Source organism: Halichoerus grypus, chromosome X (genome assembly GCF_964656455.1).
Source record: "Halichoerus grypus chromosome X, mHalGry1.hap1.1, whole genome shotgun sequence".
NCBI lineage: Eukaryota > Metazoa > Chordata > Mammalia > Carnivora > Phocidae > Halichoerus > Halichoerus grypus.
In genome coordinates, this window is record NC_135727.1 from 88,140,065 (window position 1) to 88,156,871 (window position 16,807).

At 40.3% G+C, this 16,807-nt stretch overlaps 1 protein-coding gene across 10 annotated transcripts in view; it reads left to right on the forward strand.

Annotated features, from left to right (window-relative positions):
• Positions 1 to 16,807, forward strand: part of LOC118536961 (uncharacterized) — a 101,370-nt gene that overhangs the window by 44,186 nt on the left and 40,377 nt on the right. For 6 of the 10 annotated variants that reach the window (XR_013444659.1, XR_013444660.1, XM_078064557.1 and 3 more), the window contains exons 3-5: positions 125 to 235; positions 510 to 897; positions 1,111 to 1,174. The exons of 1 other annotated variant lie outside the window; for it this stretch is intronic. The gene's annotated coding sequence lies outside the window, so the exon portion shown is untranslated. The remainder of the gene's footprint in view (positions 1 to 124; positions 236 to 509; positions 898 to 1,110; positions 1,175 to 16,807) is intronic. 3 more of the 10 variants (XR_013444661.1, XR_013444662.1, XM_078064560.1) reach the window with 3 other exon arrangements.

The window sequence follows — 16,807 nt, forward strand, 5'->3', positions numbered from 1 at the left end:
TGGTCTTTCTCACTGAACATTTTCTCTTCTTCCTATCTTGTTTCTGCTTACCCATTGGGTGGGACTAATCTGGCAGTACTTTGTTCCCAGCCTACCCAACTATATATTTTCTTTCTCCTTACAGGATTTCCCATTTCTAACCCTCAGCTGATCTGCCTGCAAGGAAGAGGGGAAATGCCATGGGTTCCAGATTTAAGGGAAATTCAGGATGAGGAAGACCAAAGCACTTGACCGAGTGAGTGAACAAATGATGAAATAGGACATTTTCCAGGGTATTTTTTGGTGTGGATCCCTTTTTATTAGCCCTGGTGCTTATCTGGGGGACTCCTTTTGGTTTTGTGGTGGTGGTGGTGGTGGTGGTGGTGGTTTTACAAAAGCTGAAATATTTCTTCAGTTTTGGAAATATTGCTTATATCATAAATGTCTCATCTTCATTTTTTCTCTCCTGTTCTTCTGAACCACCTTAAAATTTCTTGCCTTTATGCTTCTCATTTTATTTTCTTCTTCAGCTGTACGTTATGAGACCCTTCGGTTCAACATCATGAGCCTCAGCTACTTCCTGACTGCTATCCATTCCATCTATTGAGGTTTCTTTTTCTGCAGAGAGAGAGAAAAAAAAAAAGGAGGCTGGGTGACTTAATGGGAGGAGAGAGAGATGAACAAAGGTTATGTGGAGAAGAGCAACTGATGTGTCAAATGCTATCGCCCAGGCTTGGAATGTCAAGGAAAGGCAGAGGAAGGTGGCAGGTGCTGTGTCAAGAAATGGTTTAAAGCTTCAGGGAACATGGTATCTCAACTGGGTCTTAGCAATGAGTCGGATTTCCGCAGATGAAGGTGGGAGAGGAAGAGCATGACACATGACAGCAACTGCGTAAGCTGTGGCCCTGTGACCAAACGGTGAGGCATGGGGGCATGAGGTGGCGGAGCCAGGGGGCTATCTACAGTGTTGACTAGATCTATGACTGGGAGAACTATTCCAGGCCAAGTCATAGATCAGGCTAAGTAGGAATGGGGAGGCTGATGCTTCAAAGATGCTGCCAAACTGAAGGGATTTCTGGGAACGTATTACCGAAAATCTCCATTCATCTTACATTCCCTTTCTTTTTCTAGGCCTTTTTGTGTTTGGGCTTACTTCCTTGTGAGGTGGGACATGCCAGCACACTCTGGGATGGAAGTGAGTATTATGTCAATATGACAAACAGCTCAGTGTTTTTTTAATTAAGAGACTTCGTTTTTTAGAATAGTTTTAAATTTACAGAAATATTGAGCAGATAGCATAGAGGATTCTCATATTATAGCCCCCCATCACAGTTTCCCCTGTTATTAAGATCTTGCGTTAGTGTGATACATTTGTTATAATTAATAAACTAGTACTAACACATTATTGTTAACGAAGTCCGTAGTTTACATTGACATTCAGTCTTTGTGTTGTACATTCAGTGGGTTTTGAAAATGCAAAAAGTCATGTATCCACCATTACAGTATCAAACAGAATAGTTTCATCATCCTAAAATTCCTCTGTGCTTCACCTATTCATCCCTCCGCTACCAACTCCCGCTACATTGGACCACTGCTAGCCACTGCTAGTTCTGCCTTCTCCAGAATAGCATATAGGTGGAATCAGGCAGTTGTAGCCTTTTCAGACTGACTTCCTTTCCTTACCAAAATGCATTAATGCTTCCTTCATGTCTTTTCATGTCTTGATAGCTCATGACTTTTTATCCCTGAATCATATTCCATTGCATGGAATAGCACACTTCGTTTATCCATTCATCTAGAGAAGGGCATCTTAATCGCTTGCCAGTTTTGACAGAAAGCTGCACGTTTGTGTGTAGGTTTTTGTGTTGACATAGGTTTTCTTTTTCTTTTAACTGCTTTATTGAGGTTATGACTGACATACAGAAAGCTGTAGATATTTAATGTATACAACTTGATGTGTTTGGAGGTGAGTATACACCTCTGAAACTATTATTACAGTCAGTGCCGTAAAATCATCCATCACCTTCAAAAATTTCCTCTTGCCCCTGAAACCCAGGTTTGACTCCAAAGGTTGAATTCTTTTTTTTTTTTTTTATTTTTAAATTTTTATTGAAATTCTAGTTAGTGAACATACGCTGTAATATGGTTTCAGGAGTGGAATTCAGTGATTCATCACTTACATACAACACCCAGTGCTCATCACAACAAGTGCCCTCCTCGATCCCCATCACCTATTTGACCCATCCCCCTCCCACCTCCGTTCACCAACCCGCAGTTTTTTTCTCAATCATTAAGAGTCTCTTATGGCTTGTCCCCCCCACTCCACCTCCTGTTTCCCCCTTCCCATATGTTCATCTGTTTTGTTTCTTAAATTCCACATGTGAGTGAAATCACATGGTATTTGTCTTTCTGTGACTGCCTTATCTTGCTGAGCATAATACACTCTAGCTCCATCCACATCGCTGCAAATGGCAAGATTTTATTCTGACACAAGTTTTCAATCAGTTTGGCATATCCCTAGGAATGTGATTTCTGTATCGTATGATAAAACTATGTTTAAATTTGTAAGGAACTGCCAAAATGACTTCCAAAGTGGCTGTGCCATTTGGCATGTCTTCCCGCAATGAATGAGGGTTCCTGCTGCTCCACACCCCATCAGCATTTTGTACATCAGGTTTGTTTTTGTGTTTTATTTTTTTATTTTTTATTTTTTTAATTTTAGCCACTCTAGTAGATGTATAGGGGTGTGTCATTGTTTTAAATTTCAGTCCCCTTACGACGTAGATGATGTTGCCTATTCATATGCTTGTTTGCCTTTTCTATATCTTCTTTGGTGAGGTATATTTTCAGATCTTTTCCCCATTTTTAAATTGCATTATTTTTTTCTTAATGTTTAGTTCTGAAAGGTCTTTGTGTATTTGGAAATAAGGTCCTTTGTCACATATGTTTTGTAAATATGTTTTATCATTCTGTGGCTTGTCTTTATGTTGTCTTAACAGGGTCCGTCACGAAACAGAACTTTTTAATTTTACTAAAGTCCAACTTCTCAAATTTTTATTTTGTTGTGTTATACTGAAGTGTCATCACCAAACCCAGGGTTATCTAGATTTTCTCCTGCGCTGTATTTTATACGTTTTCCAGTTTTGGTTTTACATATAGGTCTATGATCCATATTGGGTTAATTTTTATGAAAGATACAAGGTCTGTGTCTAGATCCTTTTTTTCCTTTTCTTTCTTTCTTTTTTTTCTTTTTTTTTTGGCATATGGACATCCAGTTCCTACAGTGCCATGTATTGAAAGACTGTTCTTTTATCACTGAATTGTCATTTGACTTTATTTTTTAAAAAATTTTATTTTATTATGTTATGTTAGTCGCCATACAATACATCATTAGTTTTTGATGTAGTGATCCAAGATTCATTGTTTTCATATAACACCCATTGCCCCATGCAGTACGTGCCCTCCTTAATACCCATCACCGGGCTAACCCATCCCTCCAACCCCGTCCCCTCTAAAACCCTCAGTTTGTTTCTCGGAGTCCATAGTCTCTCATGGTTCATCTCTCCCTCCGATTTTCCCCCCTTCATTTTTCCCTTCCTTCTCCTAATGTCCTCCGTGCTATTCCTTATGTTCCCCAAATAAGTGAAATCATATGATAATTGACTTTCTCTGCTTGACTCATTTTACTTAGCATAATCTCCTCCAGTCCGAATCCATGTTGATGCAAACGTTGGGTATTCATCTTTCTGATGGCTGAGTAATATTCCATTGTATATATGGACCACATCTTCTTTATCCATTCATCTGTTGAAGGGCATCTCAGCTCTTTCCACAGTTTGGCTGTTGCGGACATTGCTGCTATGAACATTGGGGTGCAGGTGGCCCTTCTTTTCACTACATCTGTGTCTTTGGAGTCAATACCCAGGAGTGCAATTGCTGGATCATAGGGTAGCTCTATATTTAATTTCTTGAGGCACCTCCACACTGTTTTCCAAAGTGGCTGTACCAACTTGCATTCCCACCAACAGTGTAAGAGGGTTCCCCTTTCTCCACAACCTCTCCAGCATTTGTTGTTTCTTGCCCTGTCCATTTTTGCCATTCTAACTGGTGTAAGGTGGTATCTCAATGTGGTTTTGATTTGAATTTCCCTGATGGCTAATGATGATGAACATTTTTTCATGTGTCTGTTAGCCATTTGTATGTCTTCTTTGGAGAAGTGTCCGTTCATGTCTTCTGCCCATTTTTTGACTTGATTATTTGTCTTTTGGGTGTTGCGTTTGAGAAGTTCTTTATTGATCTTGGCTACCAGCCCTTTATCTGTATCTTCTCCCATTCTGTGGGTTCCCTCTTTGTTTTGTGTGTGTGTGTTTTTTTTAAAGATTTTATTTTTTATTTATTTGACAGAGAGAGACACAGCGAGAGAGGGACCACAAGCAGGGGGAGTGGGAGAGGGAGAAGCAGGCTTCCCGCGGAGCAGGGAGCCCGATGCGGGGCTCGATCCCAGGACCCTGGGATCATGACCTGAGCTGAAGGCAGACGCTTAACGACTGAGCCACCCAGGCACCCCTGCCTCTTTGTTTTGTTGACTATTTCCTTTGCTGTGCAGAAGCTTTTGATCTTGATGAAGTCCCAAAAGTTCATTTTTGCTTTCGTTTCACTAGCCTTGGGAGATGTATCTTGAAAGATGTTGCTGTATCCGTTGTCAAAGAGGTTACTGCCTATGTTCTTCTCTAGGATTTTGATGGATTCCTGTCTCACATTGAGGTCTTTCATCCGTTTTGAGTTTATCTTTGTGTATGGTGTTAGAGAATGGTTGAGTTTCATTCTTCTGCATGTGGCTGTCCAGTTTTCCCAGCACCATTTATTGAAGAGACTGTCTTTTTCCATTGCATGTTTGTTCCTGCTTTGTTGAAGAGTATTTGACCATAGAGTTGAGGGTCCATATCTGGGCTCTCTATTCTGTTCCATTGGTCTATATGTCTGTTTTTGTGCCAGTACCGTGCTGTCTTGGTGATCACAGCTTTGTAATATAGCTTGAAATCGGGCAACGTGATGCCCCCAGCTTTGTTTTTCTTTTTCAACATTTCCTTGGAGATTCGGGGTCTTTTCTGAGTCCATACAAATTTTAGGATCGTTCCAGCACTCTGAAAAATGTCACTGGAGTTTTGATCGGGATGGCATTGAAGGTATAGATTGCCCTGGGTTGCACAGACATTTTAACAATGTTTATTCTTCCGATCCATGAGCATGGAATGTTTTTCCATCTTTTTGTGTTTTCTTCAATTTCTTTCATGAGTGTTCTGTAGTTCCTAGAGTATAGATCCTTTACGTCTTTGTTTAGGTTTATTCCGAGGTATCTTATGGTTTTTGGTGCTATTGTAAATGGATTCGTTTCTCTAATTTCTCTTTCTACAGTTGAGTTGTTAGTGTATAAGAAAGCAACTGATTTCTGCGCGTTGATTGTGTATCCTGCCCCATTACTGAATTGCTGTATGAGTTCTAGCAATTTTGGGGTGGAGTCTTTTAGATTTTCCACATAAAGTATCATGTCATCTGCGAAGAGAGAGTGTTTGACTTCTTCTTGGCCAATTTGCATACCTCTTATTTCTTTTTGTTGTCTGTTGTTGCTAGGACTTCTAGTACTATGTTGAACAATAGTAGCAAGAGAACAGTAGATCAGAGCAACGAAACTAGAAGCTGGTTCTTTGAAAGAATTAATAAGATCGATAAACCACTGGCCAGACTTGACCAGAAGAAAAGAGAAAGGACCCAAATTAATAAAATTATGAATGAAAGGGGAGAGATCATGAGTAACACCAAGGAAATAGAGTCAATTATTAGAAACTATTATCAACAACTGTATGCCAATAAACTGAGCAACCTGGATGAAATGGATGCCTTCCTGGAAACTATAAACTGCCAAGACTGAAATAGGAAGAAATTGACAGCCTGCCTAGGCCAATAACCAGTAACAAGATTGAAGCAGTGATCAAAAACCTCCCAAAATACAAGAGTCCAGGGCCTGATGGATTCCCTGGGGAATTCTACCAAACATTCAAAGAAGAAATAATACCTATTCTCCTGAAGCTGTTTCAAAAACTAGAAACAGAAGGGAAGCTTCCAGACTCATTCTCTGAGGCCAGCATTACCTTAATCCCCAAACCAGGCAAAGACCCCATCAAAAAGGAGAATTTCAGACCGATATCCCTGATGAATATGGATTCCAAAATCCTCAACAAAATCCTAGCTAATAGGATCCGACAATACATGAAAAAGATCATCCCCCACGACCAAGTGGGATTTATCCCTGGGATGCAAGGGGGGTTCAACATTTGCAAATCTATCAGTGTGATAGAACACATTAACAAGAGGAGAGAGAAGAGCCATATGATCCTCTCAATTGATGCAGAAAAAGCATCTGACAAAATACAGCATCCTTTCCTGATTAAAACTCTTCAGAGTATAGGGATAGAGGGAACATTCCTCAAGTTCATAAAATCCATCTATGAAAAACCCACAGCGAATATCGTCCTCAATGGGGAAAAGGTGAGAGCCTTTCCCTTAAGATCAGGGACACATCAAGGATGCCCACTCTCACATAAGTGTTGTTCGACAGTTATTTGACTTTAAATGGGTGGGTCTGTTCCTAGGCTCTCTTCTGTTCCATTGATCTGTTTGTCTCTTCTTTTGCTAAAACCAGTCTTGATTAGTGTGGCTTTATAGGGAATCCTGAAGTCATATGGTATCAGTCCTCGACTTTGTTCTTTTTTACTATTATGTTGCTTATTCTGGATCTTTTGCCTTTCCTTCCAAAGTTTATTTTTTTAAAAGATTTATTTATTTATTTGAGAGAGAGAGAGCGAGCGAGCGTGAGCAAGTTGGGGGAGGAGCAGAAGGAGGGGGAGGGAGAGAATCTCAAGCCGACTCCCCACTGAGCGTGGAGTCCAATGTGGGGTTCACTCTCATGACCGTGAGATCATGACCTGAGCTGAAATCTGGAGTCGGACGCCTAACCGACTGAGCCACCCAGGTGCCCCTCCCTATAAACTTTAGAATCAGATTTTCAATATCCATAAAATAATTTGCTACAATTTTGATTGGGATTGCTTTAAGTCTATAGATCAAGTTGGGAAGAAATGATATCTTAACAATGTTGAGTCTTCCAATCCATGAACACGGAAGATCCCTCAATAAAGATTTATTTAGATATTTATTTTTCTTTGTCAGACCTTTGTACTTTTCCCTATATATCCTGTACATATTTTATTAGATAAGTATTTCTTTGGGGGGTGGACTGCTAATGTAAATGGCATTGTGTTTTTAATTCCAATTCCAATTGTTAATTGCTGGTTTATAAGAAAAAAAAAAAAGGACTTTTGTGTATTATTACCCTTATATTCTACAACCTTGCTGTAGTTGCTGATCAGTTCCAGGAGTTTATTTATTTTTTTTGTCCATTCTTTGGAATTTTCCTTCTTTATTGAAGAAGGGTCAACACACAGTGTTGCACTAGATTCAGGTGTACAACATAGTGATCTGACAACTCTATATGTTATTCTATGCTTACCACAAGTGATAACACTATTACAATACCGGTGACTATATTCCCTATGCTGTACCTTTCATCCCTGTGACTTACTCATTCCATAACTGGATGCCTGTACCTTCCACTCCCCTGTACCCATTTGGTGCATCCTCCCCGTCTCACCACACAGCAACCATCAGTTTTTTCTCTGTATTTATGGGTATGTTTCTGCTTTTTTGTTTCTTTGTTCATCTGTTTTGTTTTTTAGATTCCACATGTAAGTGAAATAATATCATATTTGTCTTTCTCTGTCTGACTTATTTCACTTAGCATAATACCCTCTAGGTTCATCCATGTGGTCACAAATGGCAAGATCTGATCCTTTTTATGGCTGAATAACATTCCATCCTGTATGTATTTACATCTATCTACCTATCTACAGGACATCTTCTTTATCCATTTATCAATCTGTGGACACTTAGGTTGCTTCCATAACTTAGCTATGATAAATAACGCTGAACTATATATAGGGGTGCTTATATCTTTTCAATTCAGTATTTTCGTTTTTGTTGGATAAATACCCAGTAGTAGAATTATTGGATCATATGGCCTCCCTCCCTCCCTTCCTCCTTCCCTCCCTTCCTCCTTTCCTCCTTTCCTTCTTTCCTTCCTTCCTTCTGGTATAGTTGACATACGATGTTATATTAGTTTCAGGTGTACAACATAGTGATTCAACAAGTTTATGCATTATGCTGTGCTCACAACAAGCATACCTATCATCTGTTACCATACAAGGGTATTACAATATCATTGAGTACATTCCTTATGCTGTGCCTCTTATTCCCATGACTTACTCATTCCATAACTGGAAGTCTGTGTCTGCCATACCCCTTTACAAAATTTTGCTCATTTCCACACCCGCCCTCCCCTCTGGCTCTATTTTTAAGTTTTTGTGGAACCTTCATACTGTTTTTCACAGTGGCTGCACCAGTTCACATTCCCACCAGCAGTGCATGGGGGTTCCTTTTTCTCCACATCCTCGCCAGCACTTGTTAGCTCTTGTCTTTTGGTTCTAGCCATTCTGACAGGTTTAAGGTGATATCTCATTGTGGTTTTGATTTGCGTTTTCCTGATGATTAGTGATATTGAGCATCTTTTCATGTGTCTGTTGGCCATCTGTATGTCTTCTTTGGAAACATGTTTATTCAGGTCCTCTACCCATTTTTTAAATGGATTATTTGGTTTTTTTTGGTGTTGAGTTGTAGAAATCCTTTATATATTTGGATATTAACCCGTTATCACATATACCCTTTGCAAATATCTTCTCCCATTCGGTAGGTTGCCTTTTCCTTTTATTGATGGTTTTCTTTGTTGTGCAAAAGCTCTTAATTTTGATAGAATGCCAATAGTTTATTTTTGCTTTTGTTTCCCCTGCCTGAGGGGACATACTTAGAAAAATGTTGGTAAGGCTGATGTCAAAGAGATTACTGCCTATGTTTTCTTCTAGGAGTTTCATGGTTTCAGGTCTCACATTTAGGTCTTTAATCCATTCTGACTTTATCTTTGTGGACAGTGTAAGAAAGTGGTCCAATTTCATTCTTCTGCAAGTAGCTGTCTTGTTCTCCCAACACCATTTATTAAAGAAACTATCTTTTCCCCCATTGTATATCCTTGCCTCCTTTGTCAGAGATTAATTGACCATTTATAAGTGTGGGTTTATTTCTGGGCTCTCTGTTCTGTTCTCTTGATCTGTGTGTCTCTTTTTGTGGCAGTACCATGCTGTTTTGATTACTACAGCTTTGTAGCATATCTTGCAATCTAGGGTTGTGATACCTCCAGCTTTGTTCTTCTTTTTCAAGATGGCCTTTGCTATTTGGGGTCCTTTGTGGTTCCATACAAGTCTTAGGATTATTTGTTGTCGTTCTGTGAAAAATGCTGTTGGTATTCTGATAGGCATTGCACTGAATCTCTAGATCGCCTGGGTAGTATGGGCATTTTAACAATATTAATTCTTCCAGTCCATAAGCATGGTATACATTTCCAATTGTTTGTGTTGTCTTCAATTTCTTTCATCAGTGTTTTTTTAGTTTTCAGGCTACTGCTCTTTTACACCCTTGGTTGAGTTTATGCCTAGGTATTTTATTTTTTGGTTCAATTGTAAATGGGATTGTTTGCTTAATTTCTCTTCCTGCTACTTCATTATTGGTGTATAGAAATGCAACAGATTTCGGTATATGAATTTTGTATCCTGCAACTTTACTGAATTCATCTATTACTTCTAATAGTTTTTTGGTGACGTCTTTAGAGTTTGCTTAGCATCGTGTCATCTGCAAATAGTGTCAGTTTTCTTCTTCATTACCACTTTGGATGCCTTTTATTTCTTTTTGTTGTCTGATTGCTGTGGCCAGGACTTCCAGTATTATGTTGTGTAAAAGTGGTGAGAGTGGACATCCTTGTCTTGTTCCTGATCTTAGAGGAGAAGCTCTCAGTTTTTCACCATTGAGTATGACGTTAGCTGTGGGTTTGTCATATACAGCCTTTATCGTGGTGAGGTATGTTCCCTCTAAACCTGCTTTGTTGAGGGTTTCTATCAGAAACAGATTTTGAATTTTGCCAAATGCTTTTTCTGCATCTATTGAGATGATCGTATGATTTCTAGCCTTCATTTTGTTAATGTGGGTGTATCATATTGATTGATTTGTGCATATTGAGCCCCCCTTGCATCCCTGGAATAAATCCCACTTGTTTATGGTGAATTATCCTTTTAATGTATTGTTGAGAGCAGTTTGTTAATATATGCTTGAGGAATTTGCATCTGTGTTCTTCAAGGGTATTGGCCTGTAGTTTGTTTTTGTTTTTGTTTTCTTGTAGTGTCTTTGTCCAGTTTAGTATGAGGGTGGTATTGGCCTTATAGAATGTATTTGAAAGCTGTCCTTCCTCTTCTATTTTTTGGAAGAGTATGAGAAGAATAGGTATCAACTCTTCTTTATCTCTTTGGCAGAACTTACCTGTGAATCCATCTGGTCCTGGACTTCTGGTTGTTGAGAGGTTTTTATTTGTTTTTCTGGTTTTGTTTTTGAGAGTTTTTTGATTACCAATTCAATTTCTCTACTAGTAATTAATCTGTACAGATTTTCTATTTCTTCTTCATTCAGTTTTGGAAGATGATATGTTTCTAGGAATTTATCCATTTGTTTTAAGCTGTCCAATTTGTTGGCATGTAAATTTTCATAGTAGTCTGTTAAAATCCCTTGTATTTCCGCGCTACATCCGTTGTTACTTCTCCTCTTTCATTTTTTGAAAATTTTATTTAAATTCGAGTTAGTTAACATATAGTGTAGTATTGGTTTCCGGAGTAGAATTAAGTGACTCATCACTTACATATACACCCAGTGCTCATTCCAGCAAGTGCCCTCCTTAATACCCATCACCCATTTAGCCCATCCCCCCACCTACCTCCCCTCCCGCAACCCTTACTTTGTTCTCTTAACTATAGAGTGTCTTATGATTTGCCTCCATCTCTGCTTTTATCTCTTTTTACTTTGCCTTCCCTTTGCATGTGTTCATCTGTTTTGTTTCTTAAATTCCACATATGAGTCAAATCATATGATATTTGTCTTTCTCTGACGGACTTATTTTGCTTAGCATACTACCTTGTAATTCCATCCATGACATTGCAAATGGCAAGATTTCATTCTTTTTGATGTCTGAGTAATATTCGAGTGTGTGTGTGTGTGTGTGTGTGTGTGTGTGTGTGTACATATCTATATTATCTGTCTATATATATATCTATACATATATATATCTTCTTTATCCATTCATCCATGAACACTTGGGCTTTTTCCATAATTTGGCTATTGTTGATAGTGCTGCTATAAACATTGGGGTGCACAGGCCCCTTCAAATCAGCACTTTTGTATCCCTTGGATAAATATCTTGTAGTGCAGTTGCTGGGTTATAGGGTAGTTCTATTTTTAACTTTTTGAAGAAACTCCATACTGTTTTCCAGAGTGGTTGTACCAGTTTGCATTCCCACCAACAGTGCAAGAGGGTTCCCCTTTCTCCACATCCTCACCAACATCTGTCGTTTCCTGAGTTGTTTATTTTAGCCATTCTGACAGGTGTGAGGTGGTATCTCCTTGTGCTTTTGAGTTGTATTTTCCTGATGATGAGTGACGTTCAGTACTTTTTCACGTGTCTGTTAGCCATTTGTACGTGTTCTTTGGAGAAACGTCTGTTCATGTCTTCTGCCCATTTCTTAAGCGGATTATTTGTTTTTTGGGTGTTGATCTTTACAGATTCTGGATACTAGCCCTTTATCTGATCTGATATGTCATTTGAAAATATCTTCTCCCATTCCGCCAGTTGCCTTTTGGTTTTGTTGATTATTTCCTTTGCTGTGCAGAAGCTTTTTGTCCCGAAGAGGTCCCAATAGTTCATTTTTGCTTTTGTTTCCCTTGCCTCCAGAGACGTGTCTAGTAGGAAGTTACTGCAGCTGAGGTCGAGGAGGTTGCTTCCTGTGTTCTCCTCTAGGATTTTGATGGTTTCCTGTCTTACATTTAGGTCTGTCGTCCATTTTGAATTTATTTTTGTGTATGGTGTAAGAAAGTGATCCAGTTTCTTTCTCCAGCACGTCGCTGTCCAGGTTTCCCAACACCATTTGTTGAAGAGACTGTATTCTATTGGATATTCTTTCCTGCTTTGTGGCAGATTAGTTGACCATAGAGTTGTGGGTCCATTTCTGGGTCTCTCTATTCTGTTCCATTGATCTATGTGTCTGTTTACTTACTTGGGTGTTCTCTTTTTTTTCTTGATGAGATTGGTAAAGGCTTATCAGTTTTGGTTATCTCTTCAAAGAACCAGCTCTTGGTTTCTTTGATCTTTTTATTGCTTTTGTTTGTTTGTTTGTTTGTTTGTTTTTAGTCTCGATTTCTCCTCTGATCTTATTATTTCCTTCCTTCTCTTCACTTTGGGTTTGTGTGTTCTTCTTTTCCTAGTTCCTTTAGGTGTAAAGTTTGATTGTTTATTTGAGACTTTTCTTGTTTCTTGAGGCTGGCCTGTATCACTCTAAATTTCCCTCTTGGAAATGCGGTCGCCGTGACCCAGTGCTTGTGTTTTCATTTTCATTTGTACCCATGTATTTCTTTTATTTGCTCTTTGATTTCTTTGTTGACCCATTGGTTGTTTAGTAACATGTTGTTTAGCCTCCACATGTTTGTGTTTTTCCCAGTATTTTCTTAAAATTGATCTCTAGTTTCATACTGTTGTGGTTGGAAAAGATGAATGATAGAATTTCAATCTTCTTAGATTTAGTTGAGACATATTTTGTGGCCTAACGTGTGACCTGTTCTGGAAAATGATGCATGGGCTCTTGAATGTGTTTTCTGTTGTTTGTGGATGGAGTGTTCTGTAGATATCTTTTGAGTCCACCTGGTCTGTTGGGTCGTTCAAAGACACTGTTTCCTTATGGATTTTATGCCTGGTTGATCTATCCATTGATGTAAGTAGGGTGTTAAAATCCCCTATTATTGTTGAATTCCTGCCAATTTCTCCCTTCATATCTGCTAATGTTTGTATATCTGTTAATGCTTAGTATGCTCTTTATGTATTTAGGTGCTCCAGTGTTGGGAGCGTAGACACTTAGAATTGTTATATCGTCTTGTTGGGTTGTTCCCTTTATCATTATGTAATGCCCTACTTTGTGTCTTGTTAAAGTCGTTGTGTTACAGTCTGCTTTGTCTGATGCAAGTATTGCTACCTTGGCTTTTTTTTTTTTTTTTCACTTCCATTTTTCACTTCCATTTCACTTCCATTATTCCATAGAATATCTTTCCTGTCCCTTCACTTTCAGTCTGTATGTGTCTTTAGGTCTGAAGTGAGTCTCTTGTAGGCAGCATATAGCGGGTCTTGCTTTTTTTTATCCATTCCTCCATCCTGTGTCTTTTGACTGGAGCAATTAGACTATTTGTATTTAAAGTAATTCTTGATAGGTATGTATTTACTGCTGTTTTATTAATTGTTTTCTGCTTTTCATAGCTCTTCTCTGTTCCTTTCTTTTTCTCTTGCTCACTTGCATTTGATTGATGACTTTTTTCAGTGTTCTGCTTGGCTTTCTTTCTCTTTATATTTAGTGTACCTATTATAGGTTTCTGGTGTTTGGTTATCATGAGGTTCATATAGAACATCCTAAGTATACAGCAGTCTATATTACATTGATGGTCACATGAGTTTGGACACTGCCTTTTTTATTTTTGTAAAGATTTTATTTATTTATTTGACAGAGAGAGAGAGAGAACACAAGTAGGCAGAAGGGGAGGGAGAGGGAGAAGCAGGTTCCTCGCTGAGCAGAGAGCCCGACACGGGGCTCGATCCCGGGACCCTGGGATCATGACCCGAGCCCAAGGCAGACGCTTAACCGACTGAGCCACCCAGGTGCCCTATAAGTAACTTTCTAAGTGAGTGCTCTAGTACCTTTACTGTACGTTTACTTTTACTCATGTAATTTATTCATTTCATAATTTTCTTACTTCTAATTATGGCCCTTTCTTTTCCACTTAAAGACCTCCCTTCCATATTTCTTCTAAGGCCAATTTAGTGGTGATGAACTCCTTTAACTTTTAATTGCCTAGGAGACTCTATAGTTCCTTGATTTCTGAATGATAACCTTGCCGGCTAGAGTACTGTGGGTTGTAAGTTTTTTGTTTCAGCACTTTGAATATATTATGCCACTTTTCTTTGGCCTGCAAAATTTCTGCTGAAAAATCAGCTGGGAGCCTTATGGAGTTTCCCTTCTCCATTACTAGTTTTTTCTCTCTTGCTGTTTTTGGTTTTTGGTTTGGATGTTTTTTGTTTGTTTGTTTTTGGTTTTGTTTTAGAGAAGAGGGGAGGGGGGGAGGAGAAGGAGGAGAGGGAGAGAGGGAATCTTAAGCAGGCTCCATGCCCAGCACGGAGCCCAACACGGGGCTCCGTCTCACAACCCTGAGATCATGACCTGAGCTGAAGTCAGGAGTTGGATACTTAACTGACTGAGCCACCCAGGCACCCCTCTCTTGCTGTTTTGAAAATTGTCTCTTCATCTTTAGTCCTTGGCATTTTAATTATTATGTTTTGTGGTGTGGACCTCCTTGGGTTCATCTTGTTTGGAACTCTCTGTGCTTCCTGAAGCTGGATGTCTGTTTCCTTCCCCAGGGTAGGGAATTTTCCACCTGTTCTTTCTTCAGATTGGTTTTTTATCCCTTTCTATCTCTCTTCTCCTTCTGGGATTCCTAAAATGCAAATATTTGTTCATTTGATGTTGTCTGAAAGATCCCTTACCTATCCTCATTTTTTTAAGTTCTTTTTTTTCCTTTGCTGTTCAGCTTGGGTGCTTTCCATTCCACTTCCAGATTGCTGATCTGTTCTTCTGCATCCTCTAATCTACTGTTGATTCTCTCTAGTGCATTTTTCATTTTGGTTATTGTATTTTTCAACCCTGATTGGTTCTTTTTTAAATTTTCTATCTCTTTTTTTTTTAAAGATTTTATTTATTTATTTGACAGAGAGAGAGTGAGAGAGCACAAGCAGGGGGAGCAGCAGCAGGAGGGGGAGAGCAAGAAGCAGTCTCCCCGCTGAGCAGGGAGCTTGATTCGGGGGCCCAGCCCAGGACACTGTGATCATGACCTGAGCTGAAGGTAGACACTTAACCGACTGAGCCACCCAGGCGCCCCGCTATATTTTCTGTCTCTTTGTTGAAGGTCTCACTAAGTTCCTCCACTCTTCTCTGCAGCCTGGTGAACATCTTTATGGCCATGACTTTGAACTCGTTACCAGGTAGATTGGTTATCTCTGTTTCATTTAGTTCTTTTTCTGAGGTTTTGTTTTGTTCTTTCTTTTGGATCCTATTCCTTTGTCTCCTCATTTGGCTTGACTTTCTGTGTTTGTTTCTATGAATTAGGTAGAACAGCTACTTCTCCTAACCTTGCAAGAATGGCCTTGTGTACGGTCGTCCCCTGTGTAGACTGTGTGTACCTGGTGACTTTGGCTGGATAGCTGGAGCTGTGGCTGGTGTGGGCTGGGATCCTGGGGCAGTCTGTGCTGGGGCTGTCCTGGTGGGATCGCTCGAGCTGAAATGGGCATGGGCTAGGTGGCTCTGGGGCAGGACAGTTGAAGCTGAAGTGGGAGCAGGTGGTGGTCTGCCGGTGCTCAGCACAGGGGATGCCCTCACTGCATGGCGGGAACTGAGGTGGGGCATGAGCTGGTGTGTCCTGGTGGTGTCACTAGAGCCAAAGCAGACATGAGCCAGGAGGTCCCAGAGTGCTCTGTGCCAGGAGTGCCCTAGCAAGTCATCTGGGGCTGAAGTGGTGTGGGCCTGGAGAGTTCTGGGTTGCTTTGCCCCTATGTCAGCCAGAGTTGTAGTGAGTGTTGACCAGGGGTGTCCCACTGTGCAGTGCACTGGGGCTGCCTTGATGGCACTTCTTGGGCTGGTGTGGGCTTGGGCTAGGGCCTGGGGCTCACTGAGGTGGTAGGCCAGCTATGGTGCCTGGCCCCTGCTCCCATCCAGGCTATCAAGGTGGTGGGGCAATGTAAACCATGGCACTTGCCAGGCCCTGCGACCCAGAGAGAGCTCTAGTAGCTCCCCTGCCATTTGGTGGAGTTCTGAGGCAGGATCCTTTATATTCTAGTTGTTCTCTTAAGCCACAGCTTTTTTTCCTGTGCCCCAGGGCAGATGAATCTGCTCATGGTCCCTCGGTACTATCTCTCCCCACTGCAGTTTGCAGCATCGGGGGTGGGATTCCCTTACTGTGTCTCCAACTCAATGTTCTCTATGTGGTCTCTCTATCTTTTGTTGTGCAGAAGCTGTTCAGTCAGCTCTCTGTTCTTCTTCGGGAGGAATTGCTGTATAAATAGGTATAGATTTGCTATGTCCATGCAGGAGGTAAGTTCAGGCTCTTCCTACATTGCCGTCTTGGGGCAGAACCCTTTGGAATTTTCTACATAGAGAATCATGTCATCTGCAAACAATGACAGTTTTATTTCTTCCTTCCCAATCTGTGTACCTTTTATTATTTCTTTTTATTGAGAATTCCTGGGATGGTGGTTATCACCCCCCAACCTGGCAGGAGGAAACAATACTATACAAAATCACTCAGAAATCATACTGTCCCAACACCCCTGGCCAACACCGAGAAGAGGAAAGTCATTCCCTTGAAAATTGGCCAGTCTGTGTTCATCCAGGAAGGGCTGGGAGAACAGACACAGAGGGGACTATGACATGATACCAGGGGCAGGATGGGGGTCGGTTGGACCCCACACTGGCTCCTCAAA